Below are 24,054 nucleotides of genomic sequence, written 5' to 3'. Positions count from 1 at the left end.
TGAGATTAGTATTAGAGACCAGGTTCTTCTTTCAGTGATGTGAATGGTTATTTGTTTAAGAATGAGTTGCACCCATCACTGTTGAAGGTAGATGAATTGATTGTTGACCAGGCAGTTGGGAGATGGGATTAAAATATTAGGGGAGATGATAATTACAGTGCGTAATCCTGCTATTGTAGGGGTAATGAAAAAAGGTGAGCACACCTTCATTCTGTTTCTCATGGCATTTCGTCTTGGTGATTCAGTGTATTTTGGTGTGGGTTTGGGGGTTAAGTGTAGTTAGTGAGTTTTAGCTGGAGAAATAAAGTGCTAATTTTATTGAGATCATGCTAATTAATTATATTGGTGAGTCTAATTGTGGCATTTCATTACAGAAATATTTTTGCTTTCAGTATTAAACAGATGCTAGTTAGATTCGTAATGACATAACAGATATTTGTCATTTTTCAAAATGTTTTAGTGTTGCTAGTTCAAAGACATGGAGATGTGGTTGGACCCACACACATCAGAGCATTGTCATAATATAAACCAAGTGGAGTAGATGTGAAGGTTGCTTCACACAAGCACCTTGGGATGGGATTTGTTTTTAGATCAAATGGTGTGTCAACTTCTGAGTGTAAGCCATCTTCAGATGAAAGTAATGTATGGATTGGCATTTCTATAGGTATGACGACTCTGTTATCCACTGTATCCTGGTTTCAAATCTTCTATGGGATTATATAAGAGCCAGAGTTTAAGTCATCATATCTGTATATTCACAGCTTCAATATTGTTGGTGTCCTGTATCTTTTATGGTTAAGAGCTGTTAATTTCATCTATCCTATGTATAGAATTTGTAATTATGACTGGGCAATTAAGATTTGAGTAATAATAATAAAAGACAACACTGTTTCTTCTTGGGCATCTTTGGTTGTCAACATAGGTGAAACAATGTGAAGAACTCAAGAGCTAGCTAAGAATAAGATTAGTAGGGTGGGCCGGCGCGGCGCTGGCACACCAGGTTCTAATCCCGGTCGGGGCGCTGGATTCTGTCCCGGTTGCCCCTCTTCCAGGCCAGCTCTCTGCTGTGGCCAGGGAGTGCAGTGGAGGATGGCCCAAGTGCTTGGGCCCTGCACCCCATGGGAGACCAGGATAAGCACCTGGCTCCTGCCATTGGATCAGCGCGGTGCGCTGGCCGCAGTGCGCCGGCCGTGGCGGCCATTGGAGGGTGAACCAACGGCAAAGGAAGACCATTCTCTCTGTCTCTCTCTCTCACTGTCCACTCTGCCTGCAAAAAAAAAGATTAGTAGGGTGGAGTCATGAGGGTGTAGTTCTTCTGTAATGGATGATGTAGCATCTTGGAATGCTAGTTGAAGTGGATATGCCATAAGGATCTGAAAGATTTCAATCTATAAATTAACCTTAACAAAGTTATGTAATATTTTTACTTATATTTTTATCAAGGAAGGGTTGTAAGGTGTTCGATTCCTTCCTTTGTTGTTTTTTAAATTATTTTTTCTAAAGATTTTATTTATTTATTTGAGAGGCAGAGTTATAGACAGAGGCAGAGACAGAGAAATGCCTTCCATCCGTTGGTTCAGTCCCCAAATGGCTGCAACAACTGGAGCTGGGCTGGCCAGAAGCCAGGAGCCAGGAGCTTTCTTGGGGTCTCCCATGAGGGTGCAGGGCTGAAGCATTTGGGCCATCTTCTACAGCTTTCCCAAACCAGAAGCAGAGAGCTGGATCAAAAGAAGAGCAGCCAGGACATGAACTGACACCCATATGGGATGCCAGTGTAGCAGGCAGAGGCTTAGCCTACTGTGCCACAACGCCTGCAGGATTCCTTCTGTTGTTAATTTAGGATTTTACATAAGCTGGCTCTTCAAGTGTGTGATGTGCTCGTGAGCACTGTGTAGTCATTTGAGGTTTCTGACAGTTAAATTACTGAGACTTCTTGTTCTGGGGCAAAAACTTCTCAAATAACACAAATTATTACTATAATAGCTCTTAATGAAATAAACGACCCTGGGGCTGGTGCCATGGCTCACTTGGTTAATCCTCCGCCTGTGGTGCCGGCATCCCATGTGGGCACCGGATTCTGGTCCCTGTTGCTTGTCTTCCAGTCCAGCTCTCTGCTGTGGCCTGGGAGGAGGATGGCCCAAGTGCTTGGGCACCTGCACCCGCGTGGGAGGCCAGGAAAAGCACCTGGCTTCTGGCTTCGGATTGGCACAACATGCTGGCTATAGCGGCCATTTGGGGGGTGAACCAATGGAAGGAAGACCTTTCTCTCTGTCTCTCTCTCTCACTTTCTAACTCTGCCCAATAGTTAAAAAAAAAAAAAAGAAAGAAATGACCCCGTTGATGATGTAGTATTTCTTGTTGAAATTTCATCAGGAAAGTTGGAGTATTGTCATGGTATGCCCAATTATGCAAGAAAAATATTGATTTATGCTACAAATATAATTAAGTAAATTGTAACTCAGGTAGACTCAAGTGTATATCCTTAAAGTAGTAAAAGTCAGTATGTGAATCCTCCTGCGATTGTGAATGCAGATCTACAGACAAGACACAGTGGAAATGTGGTGTGGCACAGTATGCATCATGAAGAACGGTGTCTAGGAATGAGTTGGCTAGAGCAATGCCTTGGGCATCTAACAATAAATAGAAAGATAAAACCCAAGGCTCACAGTATGGGTGGGATCATTTGATATTACCTCCATATGAGGGTTCTAGTAAATGAAACATTTTACTGCTAAAATAGCAATACTTATGTGGGAAAAGCAATAATCATGAAGCTAATATGAAATATGCTCATGTGTCACTGTACATTCCTACCACAAATAACATGGTGAGCTCAGATAATGAACTCTAAAAACCAGTGGATATTATAGCTCAAACTATTCCTCCATGCCCCATTGCTTCCTTTTTTCTCAGAATATTAGGTTACAATGTGTGGAATTATTCCAAAGTCTGGTAGAATACTGCAGGTCCTCTGGGATGATCAAAGAATCAAAGAATAGATTTTGGTATAAAACTGGGATCTTCCTCCTGTTTGGTAAAAGAAGTGGTGTATAGGTTTCAGTCTGTTAATAGTATTGTAATTCTTGCTTCTAGTACTGGAAGAGATAATAGGAGGATTCTTTCTTTTTTAAAGTTTTATTTATTTATTTGAGAGAGAGAGAGAGAGAGAGAGAGAGAGAGACCCCTATCCACTGGTTCACTCCCCAGATGGCTGCAGTGGCCGGAGCTGTGCTGATCGGAAGCCAGGAGCCAGGAGCTTCTTCCAGGTCTCCAGTGCAGGTGCACAGTTCCAAGACCTGGGCCATCTTCCACTGCCTTCAGGCTCTAGCAAAGAGCTGGATTGGAAGTGGAGCAGCTGAGACTTGAACCGGTGCCCATATGGGATGCTGGTGCTGCAGGCTGGGGCTTTAAGCTGCTGTACCACAATGCTGGTCCCAGGAGGATTATATTTGTAAATAATAGTGATCCTACAAATGGTTGGGATATAGTAAGTGATTTAATATTAACTATAATGATGAAATTGGTGGCTCCAAAAATTGATGAGACACCTGCCAGGTAAAGTGCAAAGATAGTAAATCTACTAAAGCTCCTGCGTGTGCTAGATTATTGGCTGCAGGTGGCTAAACTGTCTATCCTGTTCCCACTCCAGCTTCTATAGAAAAAACAGCAGTAATGAAAATGAAGGGAGTAATAATACAAAGCAGATTATCTACTTGAGAAAATGTTGTATCTGGGACTCTGGGCATTGTAAATGTGGACAGTGTGGGTGTAATTGAGTCAAGTGTGAAGATTTGACTTAGATAGCATTTAGTGTTTATATTTTCATATGCTTTCTAGTGGAATAAGATGGGTTTTACCACATGTCCAAGTTCTTTTGAAAGTGGGTCTTGGATTGTGGTGGGCTTGCACATCCTTTGTGACTTTGGAGATATGCCATTCTCAGTATGGGCTTGTGATTATGTGTGCAGATTATAGGTGGAAATGTGTGGTCGTACTTGGTTGAGTGTCTGTTCTGCATTGACCAATGTGTCTCTCCTTCTGACAATACTACATGGGTTTTATTAGTTAATAGAAAAGTGTTGACATGGAAGGCACTTAATTCCAATTTTTTGAAATTGCTTCAGTTACTTTAGTGTCTTTCTCCACATATGATTTTTTAAAAAGATTTATTTTATTTATTTGAAGGAGTTAGAGAGAGAGAGAGGGAGAGAGAGAGAGAGAGAGAGAGAGGTCTTCCATCCGCTGGTTCACTCCCCTGATGACCTCAGTGGTTGGAGCTGAGCCGATCTGAAGCCAGGAGCCAGGAGCTTCTCCCGGGTCTCCCATGTGGGTGCAGGGGCCCCAGGACTTGGGCCATCTTCCACTGATTTCCCAGGCACATTAGCAGGGAGCTGGATCAGAAGTGGAATATCTGGGGCTCAAACCAGTGCCCATATGGGATAACGGCACTGCAGGCCAGGGCTTTAACTCACTGTGTACCACAGCGCTGGCCCCCACATGTGATTTTTTAAAAAATAAATGTGCATACCATTTTTCAACCAGGGAAGTTATATAACTTGCTTTTTGCATTTACTATTTAGTCACTCGTGATTTCCTCACTCACAGGCAAGTTGAACTGCAGATCCATAGTATTGTGTGTACAGACGTATAGGAATTTATTTAAGGTGCCTTCTCTCACTGAATGTCTGAAATCCCCACCTCTCGGATTTTCTTATATTTTTTTTAAGGGAAAAGGTTTATTGTCAGGTGGGGAAACCTGACAGGCAGAGGGGAGAGGGCAAGAGAGTAAGCGAGAGAAAGAAGTCGAGAGAGAGATCAAGAGAGAGAGCACGTGTGCAGGAAGCCTGTCCTATTAAACCTTTGCAGGGGGCTGGGAAATAGCAGCGAATCCCATTGGAGTAGGGGTGGAGCTGACACCTGTGGTTGGGCCATTTTGTCATCTGGCTTCTAGCAGTGGTGGCGGGGGCTAGAGCTGAGGATGGTGTCCAGGGAGTAGATTTGCACCATTTTACTAAAATCCCCCCCCCCCACTTTTTTTTTTTATAAAGCAAGTGTTGTATGGGATCACATCAGCCCCCAAAGTCCAGGAGGGTTGGAGGGATGATGATCTGTCTTTAGAGCTACTTTCTGTTGACATGGTACAACAAGTTACTCTCTGCTGGCATGGGGTGATGCCTCAAGCTGCTATCTCCTGGGTGGGGAGCCAAGTATATCCCTGTAGCAGCATTGGGTTTACCACCTGACTGGTGAAGGCTTTGGTTCATTCCATTATCACCTCCTGTAAACAGACACTGTAGTATAAAAGACAGGGTGAGGATAGCAGCCAGTGGTCATAAGAGTGGCATTAACTAAGTAATGAGAGGATTTCATAGAGGAGAGGAAATGAGAGGGGAGTCTCTGGACTCTGTAAGACTGTTTGATGGATGTAGTTTTGCCTGACCTTATTGATTAATATAATAACAACACAGTTAAGGTCCATCTATTCCATAGTACCACATCGGTTAGTGAGGCAATATGGCTTTGGAGACCTCAGATGGCATCAACTGAGGTCTTGATGGGCCTAGTGACCTCCTCTTGTAACTGCAAACAACAGTTGTAAAACTGTTGGAGTTGTTTGCAGTAGGTTGGTTGAGATAACATTGTGGCCGAAAGCTGCTCCTGAGACCACTACTGAGGACAGAGAGGCTGCGAGCTGATCCCAACCAAGATTGGGAGAAAGGTCGCTCATCTCTTGTGGGTAGAGGGCCTTGTCTGGTGGCTGGTGCTATGGTGCAGCAGGTTAAAGCCCTGGCCTGAAGTGCCGACATCCCATATGGGCGCCGGTTCTAGTCCCGGCTTCTCCTCTTCTGATCCGGCTCTCTGCTGTGGCCTGAGAAAGCAGTAGAAGATGGCCCAAGTCCTTGGGCCCCTGCACAGCATGGGAGACCCGGAAGAAGTTCCTGGCTCTTGGCTCCGGATTGGTACAGCTCCGGCCGTTGAGGCCATCTGGGGCATGAACCAGCAGATGGAAGACCTCTCTCTCTGTCTCTACATCTCTCTGTAACTCTGTATTTCAAATAAATAAAATAAATCTTTAAAAAAAAGAAAAATTCTGAACAATCATACAACGTTAAGTGGGAGAGAGGACCATCAATGCATACGGTTGGAGTGGAGCCATTGATGTAAGAGTAGAGGCTATTATTACAAAGGAATGAGTCCCTAAGTAGGCTAGACAGGGTCTAAAATAAAGGACAAAGTCATTATTAGAGGTCCCAAGAAAGCTGCTGTCTAAACCATGAACACGTTTTTTGATTGAGAGGCAAAAAGAAACTGACAGAAGGGGCCTGATAATAGTCAGGTGGGCTTTAAGGCCTTGCCATTTATGAGGCCCAGACCTATCTGTCTCTTCACATGGGGTACATCCCAAGGGAGGTGTGAACCTCCTTGGGGAAGGCACCCTGTTGACTTCCCTTATATAGCTGGCCTGAGAGGAGAGCTGGCCAGGGAAAAGCAGGTGGCATCTCTAACAGGAAATTTGCAGTTCTTTCTGCAATGTTACTGACCCTACTTGGCCGTCCCCTCAGCAGCAGTGGTTAGTTTGGAAGCTGGGTCGAGTGAAGGGCTCTTCAGCTTAGAGCCAACAAGGTCTGCAGCTCTGATCTGGGCGTCCTTTGACTCCAGGGCAGATCCATTTCCGGTGACCCGACTGTTTGCTGGCAGAGCTGCCAGGGCTTTTCATAAGCTACTTCTGCTGAAGCCCTGGCTTTCCATATAAACCAGCGCAGTGACTGGGCAGATCACTGTGTAGAGCAGCCTTAATTGGCCTGCCGCCTATCTTTGCATTGCTTCTGCTGCCTAGCTTTCGTTTCCTCCTGTTTTTTTTTTTTTTTGTTTGTTTGTTTGTTTTTTTTAAAAGCAGGTCACAGGAAGCTTTTAAGAGGATGCAAGTCAAAGGGGTGCTCAAATCCCATCTTTAATCTTTGATAGTCTAAATTAGAAGTCTATGGTAGGATTTTAAAAAGCATTTATCCTTTTTTAGGCCTGGTAATACAAGATCATTAGACTTTTTAACTTTGGACATTTGTATCTGTAGTATTTTATATTATCATAGCTTAAAATTTAGCACCACTTCACATCTTGACAGTACCTGTAATATAATCCAAATAGCCTGATTAGTTGGTGTCTCTACAAGATGAGAGACAGATATCCTTTGATATTTCCAGGGGCCCAACTGGAAATATCAAAGTCCAGATTTTTTTATTTTTTGAATACCAGTCAAGGATGCCAAGAAGGCTTAAAATATCTGGTTCAAATAGGGTCCCTTAAATCATGACATAATATAGACCAGATTTGATCATTGTTACAAGGTGATTACTCAGATTTTTTTTTTTTTTTTGACAGGCAGAGTGGACAGTGAGAGAGAGACAGAGAGAAAGGTCTTCCTTTTGCCGTTGGTTCACCCTCCAATGGCCGCCGTGGCTGGCGCGCTGTGGCCGGCGCACCGCACTGATCCGATGGCAGGAGCCAGGTGCTTCTCCTGGTCTCCCATGGGATGCAGGGCCCAAGTACTTGGGCCATCCTCCACTGCACTCCCGGGCCACAGCAGAGAGCTGGCCTGGAAGAGGGGCAACCGGGACAGAATCCGGCGCCCCCACTGGGACTAGAACCCTGTGTGCCGGCGCCGCAAGGCGGAGGATTAGCCTAGTGAGCCACGGTGCCGGCCTACTCAGATGTTTTAGAATAAACATATATTTAAACAAATCAAAACTCTTAATAAAAAACTCAGTTGTAAAACAATTAGAGCCTAACAGAGATATTAAGAGAGCACAATACATTACTTCAACAGAACACAAAATCTGTGTCTCTTTGGTCATTCCAAAAATCAGAAATAAAACGTTAAACTTAAGAGCCAGTGCATGGGGTCATATCCCATAACTTGGAAGAGTTTTAATAGAGTCAGAACTAGGGAAGAGAGAATAGCTTACTGGAGCTGGCTTGAAAACTGAGAGTCACCAGTTAAACAAAACTATTAAAAGGAGATGCTGCAGGTTCTAAACAGATTTTTAAGACAATTTCAAAATATAAAAACCTCCTTGCTTTAACAGAAGATCAGATTCTAGTTCCATGTCAAATAATAGCTTTTGCTTTCCACCTGCTGATTTCCATTTTGAAATAACCCTTTAGAAATCTCCAAATTAAGACAACCTTTTCTAAATAAGATAACACATTGTATTTTTTTTGACAGGCAGAGTTAGACAGTGAGAGAGAGAGACACAGAGAAATTTCGGTCTTCCTTCCTTTGGTTTACCCCTCAAATGGCTGCTATGGCCATTGGTGCTTCCTCCTGGTCTCCCATGCGGGTGCAGGGCCCAAGGACTTGGGCCATCATCCACTGCCTTCCCGGGCCACAGTAGAGAGCTAGACTGGAAGAGGAGCAGCTGGGACTAGAATCTGGCACCCATATGGGATGCTGGTGCCGCAGGCAGAGGATTAGCCTAGTGAGCTGTAGCACTGGCCAACACATTGTATTTTAACCTTAGTTACTTTCAAGCAGTGTTGAACTATTTTCATAGACAATTTATGAAAACATGTTAGCAAACTCAAGTAGTTTTTCCCATAGAACATAAGTTGCTAAGAGTACCAAAGTTTACCTTTAGACATATTTATCTCATTTGCTTTACCCAATTTATATTTAGTAATTACACTTGAATGACTGAAAATGCTAATATTATACCATTCCTCTATCTGAATTATGGTCAAAATTACATTCACATGGAATTCTATTCCTTTTATAAAACTCTAGCTATAAATCAGTTACATTAAACCAGAGACTGCAAAATCCACCTAAGGGTCTATATTGAGTACTGATTACCCATTGCTATTTCATTGGAACCTTGTTAAACCAAATTGCAAAACAAGATGGGCAAGTTACAAAGCAACTTTTTTTAAAAGGCAGTGATCTTGCTAGATTCAAAGAGAAATTCTTGTAAACCCAATGTCCAGTTAGAGTTGAACCAAATTCTAATACATGAGATTGTTATTTACCAAAGACATTTTTTTAGATTCCAATTGGATTTGAGTCTACTTTTCTTTTTACCCAAGAAAGACCTTAGGCCAGTGATGCCCTGGTCAACAGTCAGCCACTCAGGACTGCCTCTGAAACAAAAGTTCAGGCAGATGCCAGACAGGTCCCAAGGTGACTGTGGGCTGGGGCCGATGTGCCAGGGACAAGAAGTCCACTGGAGACTGTTCATTGTGTTAGGCTTAATGGGGCAGAATATCTATGAGAGTAGATGGACACCCCTCCAGAGATTCCTAAGGAGGAAATCTGATAGGTGACAGAGCAAGGGGCAGTTAGGGAAAAGGAGATATGTCTGGAAATAGTAATTAACCTGGTGAGCTGGCTGGTTTGCAGGGCCAGTAGTGTTGATCTTTATTTCATGTGGGTTGGGAGAGGAGAGATACATCTAGGAAATGCTCACTCCTGGGACCAGGAAATAGAGTTGTAGGAATTGAGGAGACCTGGCGAGGTCAGCTTGAAATTAAAAACCCATCAAAAGACCTGATCATCCTGTCTGACTTGTTCAAGATAAAACAAAAGAGCTATCAAAAGGGTGGGATTGGTGACAGGAGAACTCAGGAGGTTGGAATCACCACTGCCTTGCTATTCTTATGGTAAAATTGGAACAGGAGTGGGAGGGGTGAAGCCCCGTTGGAGAATGAGAGCTGGAGGGTGATGGCATGGAGACAAGCCCACTCCCAAACTTGCCTTTGCTTTTCTGGGAGTAGGGTGTTAGGGAGGATAATAGATTAGGCAGGGGGAGTAGACTTTGGACAAGGGCTAGTTCTGTGATAGGTGGGAATTCCTGGACAGGAGGGGGAGGTACAATTGAGACTGCAAGAGCCAGAGCAGCAAATGTAAAAGAAAGGGGTTTTGGCTTTTTAGCGAGCTTTGGGAGTTCAGAGAACTTGAGCCAGAGGAGGTTTAGACTGAGATAGGAGAAAGCTTGGACATAGGAAATCTTCCACTTTTCCAAATGTTCACAGATAGAGATCTTGAACTGATTGTCAAGGTAGGAGACCACCGAGAGGAGGATTAACTAGAACACAGGGAGAAGCTCTCCTGGTGACCTGTAGAGTCAGACTGGCAGATATTGGGGATCCCTGAGATCACAGCCATCTGACGGGAGGATATGGGAACAGAGGGTGGGTCATTACCCATGCACCCATTGGAGCCCTGGACATAACCCATAGAAGGGAAATGGGGTTGAGTTGTCACCCACACATGCTATTGCCTGGACACAGAGTATGGAGGCATGAGGCCGTAGGAGATGTGGTGCCTGGTACCAGGACTTTGGGGCAAAGTTGCATAGAACCATAACCCATAGAGTCTAAATAAGAGGATCCTCCACCTGCCACGTCTTACTGTTGGGCACCAAAAAATATGTTGTGCCCAGATCGTTAGATCCCCACAGAGACCCCCAGAGAGTCGATTACACCGAACTGCAAAAGCAAGGTTTATTCGGGAGTACAAGCCGTGACAGGGACCCCATCCAACCTACTGGCACAGCGGAGGAAGGAGTGAGGCCCCGGTCTTTGTTTGGGAGAGTTTTTAAAGGAAAAAGGGGCTACATCAGCAGGAAAAAAGAGTTACATACAGCATGGAAGCTCTGGGTACAGGGAGTTACTTTGTTTAGCAATCTCTACTGTGCTGTCCTTGGTCTACCGAACTAGCTGTCCCTGGTAAGCTTTGATATCTCCGGAATGCCTGAACGCCTGCTTTTACAAGGACATAGGTCTGCTATGGGAAATGGAGGCTGCTTTTTTATTGTTTTAAAATGGAGTCACTTTGGTTCTTCATTGCCTCAGAAATTTGGAGGGCTGGTGTGTGGATGGAGATTGCAGAGTGTTCAGAGGTGAAGGAAGTCCGGGGTTGAGTTTTGTTGTTGGCAGAATTCCAGGATCTCAAAGCAGCTCACATCCCCGAGAGGAAAGCAAGGTTGAGGGCAGAGTCTGGCCCCAGGTTTTGGAGCCAGTGAAAGGTCACCACAAAAAAAAAACAAAAAAACAAAAAAACAAACAAACTGGATTTCACTGTTTTTTTACTGTGGTATAGTATTCTAAAGAGTACATATCCCATAATTTCTTTATCCAGTCTACCGTTGATGGGCATTTAGGTTGGTTCCAGGTCTTAGCTATTGTGAATTGAGCTGCAATAAACATTAGGGTGCAGACCACTTTTTTGTTTGCCAATTTAAATTCCTTTGGGTAAAGTCCAAGGAGTGGGATGGCTGGGTTGAACGGTAGGGTTATGTTCAGGTGAAACCAGTATCTTTTAAACATTTCTTTAAAGAAACCCAGAAATTACACATGTTTCTAGGGCACCACTTAATGGGCAGGCAGCATCCTTTGCGTATGTGCATTCGCACAGATGATCCCCATAGCGTTGGCTGTTTTCACGCTGCTTCTGTGTTATGTTTAAACTTCAAGTGGTCAGGGTCACTTGTCATTTCCCTTTTGTCCTCTAGGCTTTGTTTTATTCCTGAAAGCCCTTCTCCAATCAGGAATGCCAGGATCACACTGGTGCTGAGAGTCCTGGGTTTTCAATGTGGGAGGCCTAAGACACATGGTTTCTAGTTGTTTCTCAATGAGTCAGTGAGCCCGTCCTCTAGGTAGCTACATTGGCCTCTAGGACAAGGGAGTTATAGGTAGAGCCAGCTCTGTAATAGGGCATAGTGTTCAGGGTCTGGGCCTGGCTTCTGTAAGTCCCCAAACATCCTCCTTGAAGTCCATTCCTGGTAGGGTTGTCCATCCAGCCTGATGCCATGTATGTGTACTGTCTGCGTGGTGAACTGAGAGCACAGTGTGAGGGAATGTTCTTAGGTTAGAGGTCAGGCAGCTGAGAGTCTAAGCTCTGACTTAACCAAAAGATGGGTTTTCCTTCTAGTGAACATCTTTGGAAAGAGCGTTCAGCTCCCTAATGAGCTACCTGTTGCCATAGGTAGTTCAGTGACATGTCCCTGGTGATTGGTGTTGCCATGGACCCATGGACATGGCAGTGAAGGGATTTCCTGGGTGTGTACGCACTCAATATTGCCAATACTGGAGGGGAGGCCCAAATGGCCTTTAGACAAAGGAAGTAAATGTGTGTATGTGTGTGGTTGTGTGTGCTTTGCTGTGTATCTAACTTATTTGTATATGTACACTTTCTTGTTATACTCTCATACATGTGGGATCAGGTGTTTTTATGCTTTACTTATTCCTGTGATGTACATGTTTGTATGTATTTGTGTTTGTAGAAATAATGTTGTTAATGTATTCTTTTCTCCTAGGGAGTTGAAGCATCCTGGATGCAAGAATGCAGGTAAACGAACCATTTTCTATATGTTTATGGAGTGGTACAAGTAGTCAGACAGTTAAGCATGTATCTTTAGGGGTCTGTTCAATGTCTATGTACATTTTCATAAGTGTATACAGGCCAGGATTTCTACAAGAGCACTATTTTAGTTATGAATACCATACAGAACAGAACCTGCCAATCATGGGCCAGAAATGTGCAACCCTGCCTGGGTTGAGGTCATAGGAGCCCTTGGCTGACCATCTCCCTTCCTGTACAAGAGTGTGGGGGCATAAACATCCAAGAAGACCCTCAGAAGTCCCACGTTATCCTCAGGGCACTCTCACGTGGCAGACCTGTGCCACCAGCCTTATGTCACCAGAACTCAGGTCTTCATGGACTACCTCCAAGTCAGCCTCAGAACATAGCTCTCTGTGTGAGGAAATTCTCCACAGAGAGGGCTAGCTTCAGTTCTGTTGGCATCTGAGTTGCTCAGACTCGTGGCTGATTCAAAGGATGTGTTTTTCTTTTGAGGGAAAGAGTGGCCATCTTTCCACTAAGATTCAGATCCCTGTTGTCATGGCTGTTTTGGTGGAAAGGCCCTGGTGATTGGTGTGCACTAAGGGGCCCTGGAATGGGCAGTGAAGGGCCTCCAGGTGTGTTATACCCCAAGCTTGCCAGTGAGACGTGGAGGGCCCAATGCCTGGACAATTAGATTATATAGACTATACGTGTATCTAAGTGTGTCAGATTGTGTGTGCTCCCCAGTGTTGTGTGTGTAGTTATTTGTATATGTACATTGTCTTGTTATAGAATCATGGATATAATACTCATGGATTTATTTCTCTGTTACTTACTTTGGAAACATATGTTTGCATGTATTTTTGAGTATATACAGCTCTAGAAATAATGGCCATAGTACATTCCTCCCTTCTGCAGTGTCAGATTATCCCATATAGCTCCACAGTTAAAGGAACCACTGTCTGTTCTGTAGACCAATAGGAGTACATACACAGTTATGTACACTTCCTCCGCAGTTTGTTCAGTACATGCACACATTTACAGATGTGTGTGTAATGCGTATTTGTCTAAGAGTTTTAACTTTTGTTGTGGATACGATATGGGTTTCCACCTGTCAATGTAGAAGCAAGGGACTTCTGGAAAGATTAATGGCCTGGGGACTGGGGATGACCCATGGCCTTGCTCCTGACTTCTGGCTATGTCCATGGGCAACATCTATGTGCACACACATCCAACAGTTTTTCCAAGTGTCTTGGCCTAGGATTAGTGGGTCCTAAAATAGACAGTCTCCTTATGCATCCACCTTGGCTTTCAGACCAGACATCCAGCCTGTGACCTGGTGAGGGGTATCTTTCACATGGGGGTGTTGTCAGTAAAGGGTGGTAACCAGCCATGGGTCCTGAGCGCCTCAGGTGTGGGAGGCGTACAGCATGTGGACTCCAGGTGTTTCCAAGAGAGTCAGTGAGCTGGCCCTGCAGTTCTCCTGGGCAGTATCTCTAGGACATGCTGCTTTGGCCAGAGCTGGCTTTCCCAGAGTGTGTAGCCTTCAGGCCTGTGCCATTTCCTGGTCTCTGAGAAGTCCCCAAACAACCCCATTTTGGTTGCACTGTGACAGGACCATCCCTCCAGCCTCATGCCATCTGACCTGGTGTCTAGGTTTACTACCTACAAGGTAACCTCCCCAGAAACACAGATTAGGGGGAGAGGCCAGGCTTCACCTACCCTTGTTGACCCGGGAGTCTTTAAGTGCCACAAGTTTTCAAAATGTGAGTTTTCTTTCTGGAAAAGAGTGGCCAACAATCCACTGATGTTGAGGTCCCTGGTTTCAGGGCTGATGCACTGACACGTCCATGGTGATTGGTGTCATCCCATGGTCAATGGAACTATCAGCAAGGATCTCTCTGGGTGTTTCTGACCCCCATGCTTTCCAGCACAGAAGAGGAGGGCTCAGTGGCCCCTCTGTGAAGAGCTTGAGTGTGTGTGTCCAATTCTGTATGAGCTCTTTGGGGCTGTGTATATTAGTTTTGTAAGCCCAATGTGTTGTGAACGTCAGGTATGTGGATGTTACAGATTGGTTTCTATCTGTATTTATTTCTAGGATACATGTTTTATGTATTTGTGGTGTGCACATTTGTAAATTAAAGGTTGTCCTGACTTCCTCCTTCCTTTGAGAGGAAAGCATCCCAGAAGGAAGGATGCAGCTTTACAAGTAAAAAACAACTTTCTTTTTCTTTTTTAAAAAAAGATTTGTTTATTGAAGGCAGCACTAGAGAGAGGAGAGAGAGATACAGAGAGAGAGAGAGAGAGAGAGAGAGAGAGAGAGAGAAATCTTCATCCACCATTTCACTCCCATGGTGGCTGCAACAGCCAGGGCTGGACCAGATAGAAGCCAGGAGCCAGGAGTTTCATCCAGGTCTTCCACGAGGGTGTAGGAGCCCAAACACTTGGGACATTGTCTGCTGCTTTCCCAGGCACATTAACAGGGAGCTACATCAGAAGTGGAGCAGGGGCTAATGCTGTGGCATAGTGGTTAAAGTCACCTCTTGTAGTACCTGCATCCCATATAGGTGCCCGTTCAAGACCTGGCTGCTTCACTTCTGATCCAGCTTCCTACTATGGCCTGGGAAAACAGTGGAAGATGGCCCAAGATGGAAGATTCTCTCTCTCTCTCACTCTCTCTCTCTTTCTCTCACTCTCACTCTCTCTCTTTCTCTCTCTCTGCCTATGCCTATACCTATGCCTATGCCTCTCTGAAACTCTGCCTTTCAAATAAATAAATATATTAAAAAAGTGGAGCAGCTGGGACTTGAACTGGCACCCTTATGGGATGCTGGCACTACAGGCAGCAACTTTACCCACTACACCATAGTGCAGCCCCACAATATTATTTTTCAAAGTATAGAGGTATTTATAAAGTTATATATGTGTCTTTAAACATTCATTCAGTACTTTCACACATTTCCTTAAATACATCAAGGGAGGAATGTGCCCAAAAATGTTACTTTTGCTACATATCCCTTGCAGCACTCAAATTCCCATTAATGAACCAGGAGTCGTCCGGAAATCTCGTTGACATGAGATCCAGGGACTCATGGCTGATCTAGATGCTCACTCTGTCCCTATCTCCTGATCTTAGATGATGCATAGACAGCTCACATCCCTGTGCCCTCCAACAAGGGAGATAACCCACTCACCAGCAGAAGGTCCTTTATTAGACCCATTCTTGTGCTCCTACCTGGTTTTTCATGCTTTATCCTCAGCCTCTGGTGTAGGGGTTTGTTGTCTCCCACATGTCCCATTCCAATAGCCAGTAAACCAGCCACAGGTCCGTAATGCCCCTCCAAGCACATGAGAGGCTTAACAGGAGTGGTTTCCAGGTGTTTCCAGGAAGTTACTTCTCTGGCCTCCTGCTCACTGTGTCTGAGGCTGTAGCTCCTGTTCCACCCACTGTTATCCCTTTTAGACTTGCTGCCTCTGAGCTATCTGCACCATGCACAAGTGCATCAGGAGGCCAGCCCAGCGCCTCCTCTGCATGCCATGCCTATGTTTCTGAAGTCACAGGTGCACACCATGCCATCCATGAATCCTGCCAACCGGTGCCTGGACGGTTTGGGGAGAGATCACCTGTGCATGCTTGTAGGGTATCAGAGGCTTGAAGAGCTTTTATGATATTAATCTTGTCTTTTGCTAACAAGTGATGCCATGTGTATGTGTTTGTGTGGGGGGGCAGGGCTAAGATGCAGCTGTGGGGGTCAGTGTTGTGGCACAGCAGGTTATCCTGCCACCTGCAATGGCGGTATCCCATATGGCCACCAGTTTATGACCGGTTGCTTCACCTCCTACCCAGCACCTTGCTAATACACTTGGAAAAGCAGTGGAAGATGGCCCAAGTGCCTGGGCCCCTGCACCCACGTGGGAGATCCAGATGAAGCTCCTGGCTTCTGCCTTTGGCCTGACCCAATCCCAGCTGTTATGGCCATTTGGAGAGTGAACCACCAGTAGATGGAGGATCTCTCTCTCTCTCTCTCTGTCTCTCTCTCTCTCTGACTCTGCCTTTCAAATAAATAAATAAATCTTGAAAAAGAAAGATGCAGCTGTGTACCTGGCTCAGCCATTCCACCAATGGGTGTCCCTGGACAGTGAGCAGTAGAACATCCCCAGGCTCCAGGGAGCCAGAGTTCATTCATGAACTCCTGGTTTGTGAGTATAAGATTATCATTTTGTTTTCCAAGCCTCCCATCCTGTAGTGTGTGTGTATGTGTGTGTGTAAATCTTTAATTGCTCAGGAATTGGATTCATGACATTATATGGATAACAGTTTTTTTCCTGTACATTAATTTTTATATATAAGCAAAGAAAATTCAAAGAGTACTTTTGCTTAGAGAGTTTATTTCCAAGGTAGTGCATTTAAGGACAAGGGCAAATCAGTAAGATGATCCTTGGCCATTCTGTGTCAAACACAAGGGATTGTGGTAAGCCAGCTGTTTATGCTTGAACTTGGCAAAACTCATTTCTGCTGGAGTTGTGGACCTAGGTGAACCTGATCTTGCATGTACCTGTTTGATAGTCTAAGGGATTCAAAATGCATAGCACTCACTAAAACTAACTAACTAAAAAACATTTTGGTAACTGAAACCAAATTTTTCTGAAATAAGACTGATGTAAAAGTAAAGTGAAAATTACTAATTCTAAACTCAAATGCCACAAATATAAATAAAAAACCAAAACTCCTGAATTTTGTGATTCAAAGAAACCAAAAGAAACTAAAACTTAATGATCCTATGAATGAAATGGTGACCGATAAAGACAGGCTAACCAGTCACTCAGAGAAAATAATTTTGTAGACATCATAGAAAGTAACTGCATAATCTCAGAGATTCTGATACTGACTCTTCATAGAAAGGGATTTTATAAATCTAGATTTGCAAAGTTGGGGGCCATTGTTTCCTTATATAACAGGCCTTCCTATGGAGTAGCAATAATCCGGTTAAGTTGAAAGAGGGGTTTTCAGAGGGGAATCTCATATGGAATAATGGTAAATTGCAGAGCCAAGAAATCAGGTGTCATGTTTTCCAGCATTGCACAAAAGCAACTGAGAGAAGCTATGTGAAGACAAGTCTTTCTAAATCCTATTGCTCATGCAGAATTCCCAAAACCAAATTTTCTATTAAAAGGAACAAAACCAGAATCTTGGTGGCAATATGCCCATCCCCATATAAAAGTACTAGAGGGAGGAATCAGTAATAAAGAGAGAGAAAGTACTCTCTGATACATGAAAACACTTCCATCTTTGTGTAATTTGTGTTCTCAGTGGGGTAGTTTTCAGGATGAGGGAGACATGGTTGAGACAATGATACCAAGCATGGAAGGACAGGATACTAAGAATCAGGGAAGCTCAGAAATGAATGGGCAGACTCAGGAAAGAAGGAGGAAAACAGGAAAAACTAACATCACCCATGAAATGCAAACCAGAAGAAACACAAACAGATCTGTGCCTTTCAGGAAACAGAAGGTGAGAGAGGAAATATACAGAATAGGAGCTTGACCAAAGATTTCAGAAGATAAGAGAGGAATACCAGAAGTTGAATACCTGCATGTGTATGAATGAGATTGCTGGAAGAGGAAAAACCAATGCAAGGATCTAAAGCTAATAATTATAATTCAGACTGTTTCCGGAAATGACAATATGCTCTCAAACTCCTCCTTCACAGAAAACTGGGTCATACTTTGAGTGAGTGAAGCCATTTATAGCCTAGTAAAATCTGGGAATTATATGAAAAATATTCAGAGATCTAGAATACAGGGATGAGTAACATAGAAGGGAATGAAAATGATCCAGCTGGTCTGGGTTGGGAGGAAAAAGAAGACAATATTTAAGATGCTCAAGAAGAGCCAAGCACTTTGTGCCATCCAAGCTGCCATTAGGTGAAAAATAACATTGGCATCCAAGTCTTTGTGAGAGATCTTGGGTGAGATGGACCCCATGATCCCTTCCAGAGGAAGGAACAGACGTGAGACAAAAACCCTAGAAAGTCATTACTGTAAGGACAGATTTTAACAGCCAACCTGGCAGTGACTTTGTTCAGTGAAGACCAAATGAGATTCCTCTCGAGGGAGTGATGATGGTGGTACTCCCTAGGGTGACTGCTCTCTGATCATTTTAAGTTCTGCCTTTGCTAAAGGTGTTTTCTTATGATGTATTTATTTTACAGAAAAGCATGTGAAGATCAACTAGTACTAGGTGAAAGAATTTAATATAAAGCTCGCAGAGGACTGGTGAGGAGGGATGTGGCTGATGTTGTGTCTCCTGTGTAGTTCAAGTTTCCGATGGTGTGGGAAACTCCAGCTCCTCTGATTGCCAGGACTCCACACTGCAGACTTCTGAGCAGCTAAAGATGTCTGCAAGAAAGACACAGGAGCAGGGGTCAGTGGGGAGGACAGGGATGAGGCTGGGGTGGGGACAGTGGGGTGGGTGTGCAGCTCTCAGAAGGCTCCTGTGCCCTGGGAGGTAACCGTAGGTCCTGAACTCCACAGCAGTCAGGGCCATGGGGCACTGAGGCCCATCTGGATGGGGTGTGGATGTCCTACAATTGTGAATTCCCCTAGGCACTCACCTGGACAGCCTTCATGGGACTGGCCGCTTTGGCAGTGAACCTGATGCACAGGAAGGGGGAGGTCTCTTGGCCCCTGGGATTACAAATCCAAGGCCCACTCCCCTGGGTCTTGTGAGGAGCAGGAGGTCTGATGACACAGAATGGGAGTCCTGACCTTGCCCACTCAGTCCTTACCCCACAGGTCTGGGGCCTGTGAGCTGCATGTTAATTATGGACAACTGCACAGAGCCCTTTGGTTTCCTTCCCTAATCTTGTAGAAGTTCTTTCTATCCTCCCTGTAAAAGTCATCTCAGAGATTTTATTGGCAAAGAATTATTCTGTGGCATTAAAACCCCACCATTATTGCTTTAGTATATTTTGGCATGGAACATGTGATGGAAGACTTTCTTTTGAAGACATACAGCCAATGCGTATTTGTAATTGAAGTATAAATTAGAGCACAAATGAGAAGAACAGAGGGGCTACTCTTCAAAGTGAGCTTTGCCTTGAATTGCTGGGAAGTGTTTGAATTTTTTTTTTAGTTTTTTTTTTTTTTTTTGACAGGCAGAGAGAAAGGGGCAGAGAGAAAGGTCTTCCTTTTCCGTTGGTTCACCCCTCAATGGCCGCTGTGGCTGGTGTGCTACGGCTGGCGCACAGCACTGATCTGAAGCCAGGAGCCAGGTTCTTCCTCCTGGTCTCCCCCATGCGGGTGCAGGGCCCAAGGACCTGGGCCATCCTCCACTGCACTCCTGGGCCACAGCAGAGAGCTAGACTGGAAGAGGAGCAACCGGGACAGAATCAGGCGCTCCGACTGGGACTAGAACCGGGTGTGCCGGCACTGCAGGCGGAGGATTAGCATATTGAGCCATGGCACTGGCCCAAATGTTTGAATTTGACAGGTACATAGGATATTTTACACCCAGAAAAATAAAGCAATCAATGTGGGGAGCAGCTCGGACTAGACTAAGTTACTGGAATTAAGACTTATTCTATGCATCTGCTCTCCTCTGTGGGGAGCAGCTCGGACTAGACTGTTACTGGAATTAAGACTTATTCTATGCATCTGCTCTCCTACAATATGGCGCTGGGAGAGGAGAAAACAGCTTCTACCCAGCTGCCTCCAGTTCAACTAATAAACTGTAGGACTTGCTCCTGATTGGAGGAGAGCAGCGTACTCGGCGTGTGGGCAGCCGAGTTGGGATTGGCGGAGAAGGACTATAAAGGAGGAGAGAGACGGCATGCACCAGGAACATCTATGGGGAACATCTAGCTGAAGGAACACCTGTGCAGCCCCCGAAGAGAGCCGGCCGGCGGTGTGCCGCTCCCCTGCGGAAGTGGGGAATGTGGCCAGGGGGAACTGCCCTTCCACGGAGGTGGAAGGGATAGTAGCCAACCCGGGAAGAACCAGCAGCAAACCCGGGAAGGGCCGAGCAGACGAAAGAACAGCGCAGGGTCCTGTGTCGTTCCTCCACGAAGACGGGGAGTGACATAATGGTGCCGTGACTCGGATATGAAGCCTAGGCAGGGCTTAGTGTCGTTCCTCCACGAAGAGGGGGAGCGACAAATCAACATATAAAAAAGGCTCTAAGAAAGGAGGCTGAGGTCCCCAAAAGGCCTGGAGCTCTTGTGTTTTGTGCTGGCTCCTATTTGGTGTCAGGATGGGCTGGGTACCCACAAGGATACAAAAGTGGGTGCAGTGGGCTCTCTTCCTGGTGTGAAAAGACACCCAAAGGCACCTCTCTCTGTCTCACCCTCTTCCTAATCGTCCTGAGTTTGAAGAGGTCAGGGACGACCCACAGTGTCTCCCCACACCTGTGAAACTGCCTGTTGACTTTGGGTTGGGCAGGTGGGGATGCACCCTGTAGTGGGAGATGTTCAACAGCTCTGGGGGCTCTCCCCAGAAACAACACAACTAACATCCCCCTCCGAAGTCATTTGCATGCCAATCCTGCTAGCAACTCCAGCCTTTCCTTCAGATGAAAGCAGCTCCTGGGGGCTCAGCCTGGGAGCCCTAAGGGCTGCCATGGAATGGGGATGTGTCCCTGGAACCACCTCTGGGTGCATCTTTCACTCACCTGCGTGGATCCTGAACATCCATTCATCACTTTCCAGGTCAGGCTCGACGGCAGCCTCTCCACCTCTGGGCTCCAGTTTGTTGGCTTCCCTGAGGTGTCAAAAGAATGTGAAGCAATGGAGTCCATGTGCCCTTACTTCCCTGACCCCCGTCTACCTGCTCCAAACTCACATTTCCTGATCTTGATCAAGGTCCTCCATGTCCTGTAGACTTTCAGGGTAGTTAACGTCAAGGGAACATGTGGACAGCTGGAAGGAGACAAGTATGTTTCCTGAAACAGGCGTTAAGGAAAAGCCCTGTCCTGGGGGACATGGAGGCCAGAGTCAGACTTCCCTGGAGTCCTCCCTCCTTAGACACTGGGACCCTGCCTGCCTGTCCCCGGCCGAGTTCCCTATGTGGGCAGTCAGGTTGCTCAGCACCGTTTCATAGTGCAGTGTGGGGGTGAGGAGTGAGGGCAAGGCTGATAAAGGGAGAGGGGAGGGCTGCAGAGAGACTGGATCAGCATCCACAGTGCAAGGACATCCACTGCCTGGATGCCACCAGGTCCTTCAGGATTCTAATCATCCACTGTGGTGAGGACGGAACATGGGAGAAGCAGGACCAGGTGCTTGTGAGCAAGAAATCAAGAGAATCAGAAAAAAATAAAAGAGGAATCACTTACCCCTAGATCGCCGCTGCCAAGATAACTTTCAGATTCTGCCAGGTTGCCTTCCGTGTGCACCAGAGCAGAGAGAAGGAAAGGGGAGAGTTAGACTTGAGGTGAGGACTCGGATCCCTGCTGCTGGTTGGATGATGTAGGCCAACCTTGGACCCCATGTCTGTATCCCTATCCCAGGCTTAGATGGCTTCACCTCTGTAATGAGTGAGAGGATCTGAACTCTGACTTCTTCTTCCAGCCCTCAGATTCCCATCACTGTGCCTAATAAATGTCACCTTGTTCCTCCATAGGTAGCCACTGGTTTGATGTGTGCAACTCATTGTTTTCCATCCCTCATGTTTCCCTTCCTCTATTTTGTCTCATAACTCTTGTCCATTTCCTTTGTCCTTGTCATCTACCAATCACATTATTGTCTGATATGGGAGCTCTGGAGGCCAAGATAAAGACATACTGCCACCTGGGGCTGGCATTGTGGTGCAGCAGGTTCAAGCGCCACCTGTGGGGACCCCTCCATGGGATCCCTGGTTGGTGTCCCTGCTCCTCCACTTCTGATCCAGCTCCCTGCTAAAGTGCCTCAGAAAGCAGTGTAAGACGGCTCGTGCTTGGGCCCTGCCAACTGTTTGGGAGACTCTGATGGAGTTTTGGACTCCTGATTCGGCCTGGCCCAACCTGCTCATTGAGGTTCTATGGGGACTGAGCCAGTGGATGGAAGATTTCACTCTGTTTTTCCCTCTCTGTCTATAATTCTGCCTTTCAAGTAAGTAAATAAATCTTTAAAAAACATATTGCCACGCACAGCAATACATCTATAGATCACTTACATGGGGAACAAGTGTCATGGATGCTTGTTGTGCCTTGGAAAGGTAATGAGGACCAACCCCACATGTCTGGGGTAACCTCATGGAGTTTGGAAATATTGAATCATCACAAGAATCCCATGTTTCCTGATCCAGTTGAAAAGATGACCCAAAGAGGAGAGGAAATTTAATTTGTTCAAATTCTGGTAGTCAGCCAAGGAGGCAACAGGGGGTCCACAGCCATATCAATAAATGGGACTTTCTAGGGTTTCACTGAGCAGTGGGAGGACTGGGAAGTAGGACATTGGCAGGCCTGAGGACAGGGAATGTGCTAGGCATGACTGGATGGGGAACAGGCTGTGTTTGAAGCAGTGCATCTGAGGGGAACAGTGATGCCCAGTCCTGCTGCCCAGAGGCCCTCCACTGAGCCCAGTGCATTCCAGCAGATGAGGTCAGCAGCACCACGTGTGTGTCCAGTCCAGGATTCCTTAACACACATCCTCTGGGCAGCCTGTACAGCTATGCAGTGTCTCCAGTAGCATCTGGATAATGACCTGTCACACAGTCTACTCCAAACACTAGACTTGGATGAGATGTGGAAGCCAAGATGAACCCAGAGTAATGCTTGGCCCTCACAACTCTAAGATGCTGGGGCCTCCCCAGTCAGCCCAGAGCAAGTATTCTTCAACTCAACTGACCCTGGGTGTGTGTGTGGGGGGATGCTCTTCTTCCTTCTGCCCTGAGATGAGGATGAAGCAAGGAGCCCTTACTGAGACACAATGGCAGCACCTTGCTCTTTGACCTTCAACCGTGTAAGAAAGAAATTTCTGTTCCTGATTAGTTACAGAGTCTCAGGTATTACGTTGTGGCCAGAAATGGACGAAGACAATGGTCAGTGCAAAACCCAGACATCTCTTGTGTTCAATTCGAAGGTAGTGCTGTCCTGTCACAATGCAGTGGATTTGATCTTTGCAATGGCAAAGCTGGGGGTGGTCAGTATTAAAGAATATGTAAAACTTTAAATAGTAAAGCAAGAAATGATAGTTAAAAATTTCTATTGCTCCAATCCCATGGGCATAAAACCTCTTCCTACTCTATAATTAATATAAAAAAGAACAAATCAGATATCTACATACAATGTCTTTTTTCCTCCTGAGTTCCTGTGTCCTCTCAGGGGTCCAAAGCAGCAGATAACCCAAGCATTGCCCTAATTTGACCCTCTGGTCTTTGTGGGTGTTGCTCCTACCTGAAGAGGCTTCATCCTCACTGTTACAGTCCGAAACACTCTGTAAGACCCAATCTTGAGACACAAACAAAGACAGTAAGTGTTCACAGAGAGTCTTGCCCGTTCCTCCCCTGGATTGCTCAGCATGACCCTGCCCCTTCTCTGTGCTCTCAGCCCCTTCCTGGGCTCTGTGGACCTGACCTTCAGGCAGACATTGACCACAGCTTCAAGCCTTCCAGGGAGGGAGAGGAGCTGACGGCACCACCTCTCAACGTCTCACTTTCCCTAGTGCACTGAAATACGGTGCCTCCAGCCTGCATCTGAAACCCCCCACTTTTTTATATACATATTCCTGTAATCATGCAGCAAT

The 24,054-nt window shown here is 45.6% G+C and overlaps 2 long non-coding RNA genes across 13 annotated transcripts in view; one reads left to right on the top strand and one right to left on the bottom strand.

The window, feature by feature from the left end:
• The window catches only part of LOC108175821 (uncharacterized), a 265,995-nt gene that overhangs the window by 6,296 nt on the left and 235,645 nt on the right, over nt 1–24,054 (top strand). For all 11 annotated transcript variants that reach the window (XR_011383724.1, XR_011383728.1, XR_011383727.1 and 8 more), the window contains exon 2: nt 12,312–12,343. This is a non-coding gene — a long non-coding RNA (uncharacterized lncRNA). The remainder of the gene's footprint in view (nt 1–12,311; nt 12,344–24,054) is intronic.
• Nucleotides 17,918–23,777, bottom strand: LOC103347374 (uncharacterized). 2 transcript variants are annotated; one of them, XR_007911212.2, is made up of 5 exons: nt 23,706–23,777; nt 21,666–21,712; nt 21,176–21,252; nt 21,006–21,094; nt 17,918–18,736 (listed from the first exon to the last, which is right to left on the bottom strand). It is a non-coding gene; the product is annotated as an uncharacterized lncRNA (long non-coding RNA). The 2 variants fall into 2 exon arrangements; XR_007911209.2 differs by lacking the exon at nt 23,706–23,777 and having other exon boundaries at nt 21,666–21,934.

The sequence above is a fragment of the Oryctolagus cuniculus genome, chromosome 17 (genome assembly GCF_964237555.1).
Source record: "Oryctolagus cuniculus chromosome 17, mOryCun1.1, whole genome shotgun sequence".
Classification (NCBI taxonomy): domain Eukaryota; kingdom Metazoa; phylum Chordata; class Mammalia; order Lagomorpha; family Leporidae; genus Oryctolagus; species Oryctolagus cuniculus.
This window is presented reverse-complemented; position numbering and strand designations above follow the sequence as displayed.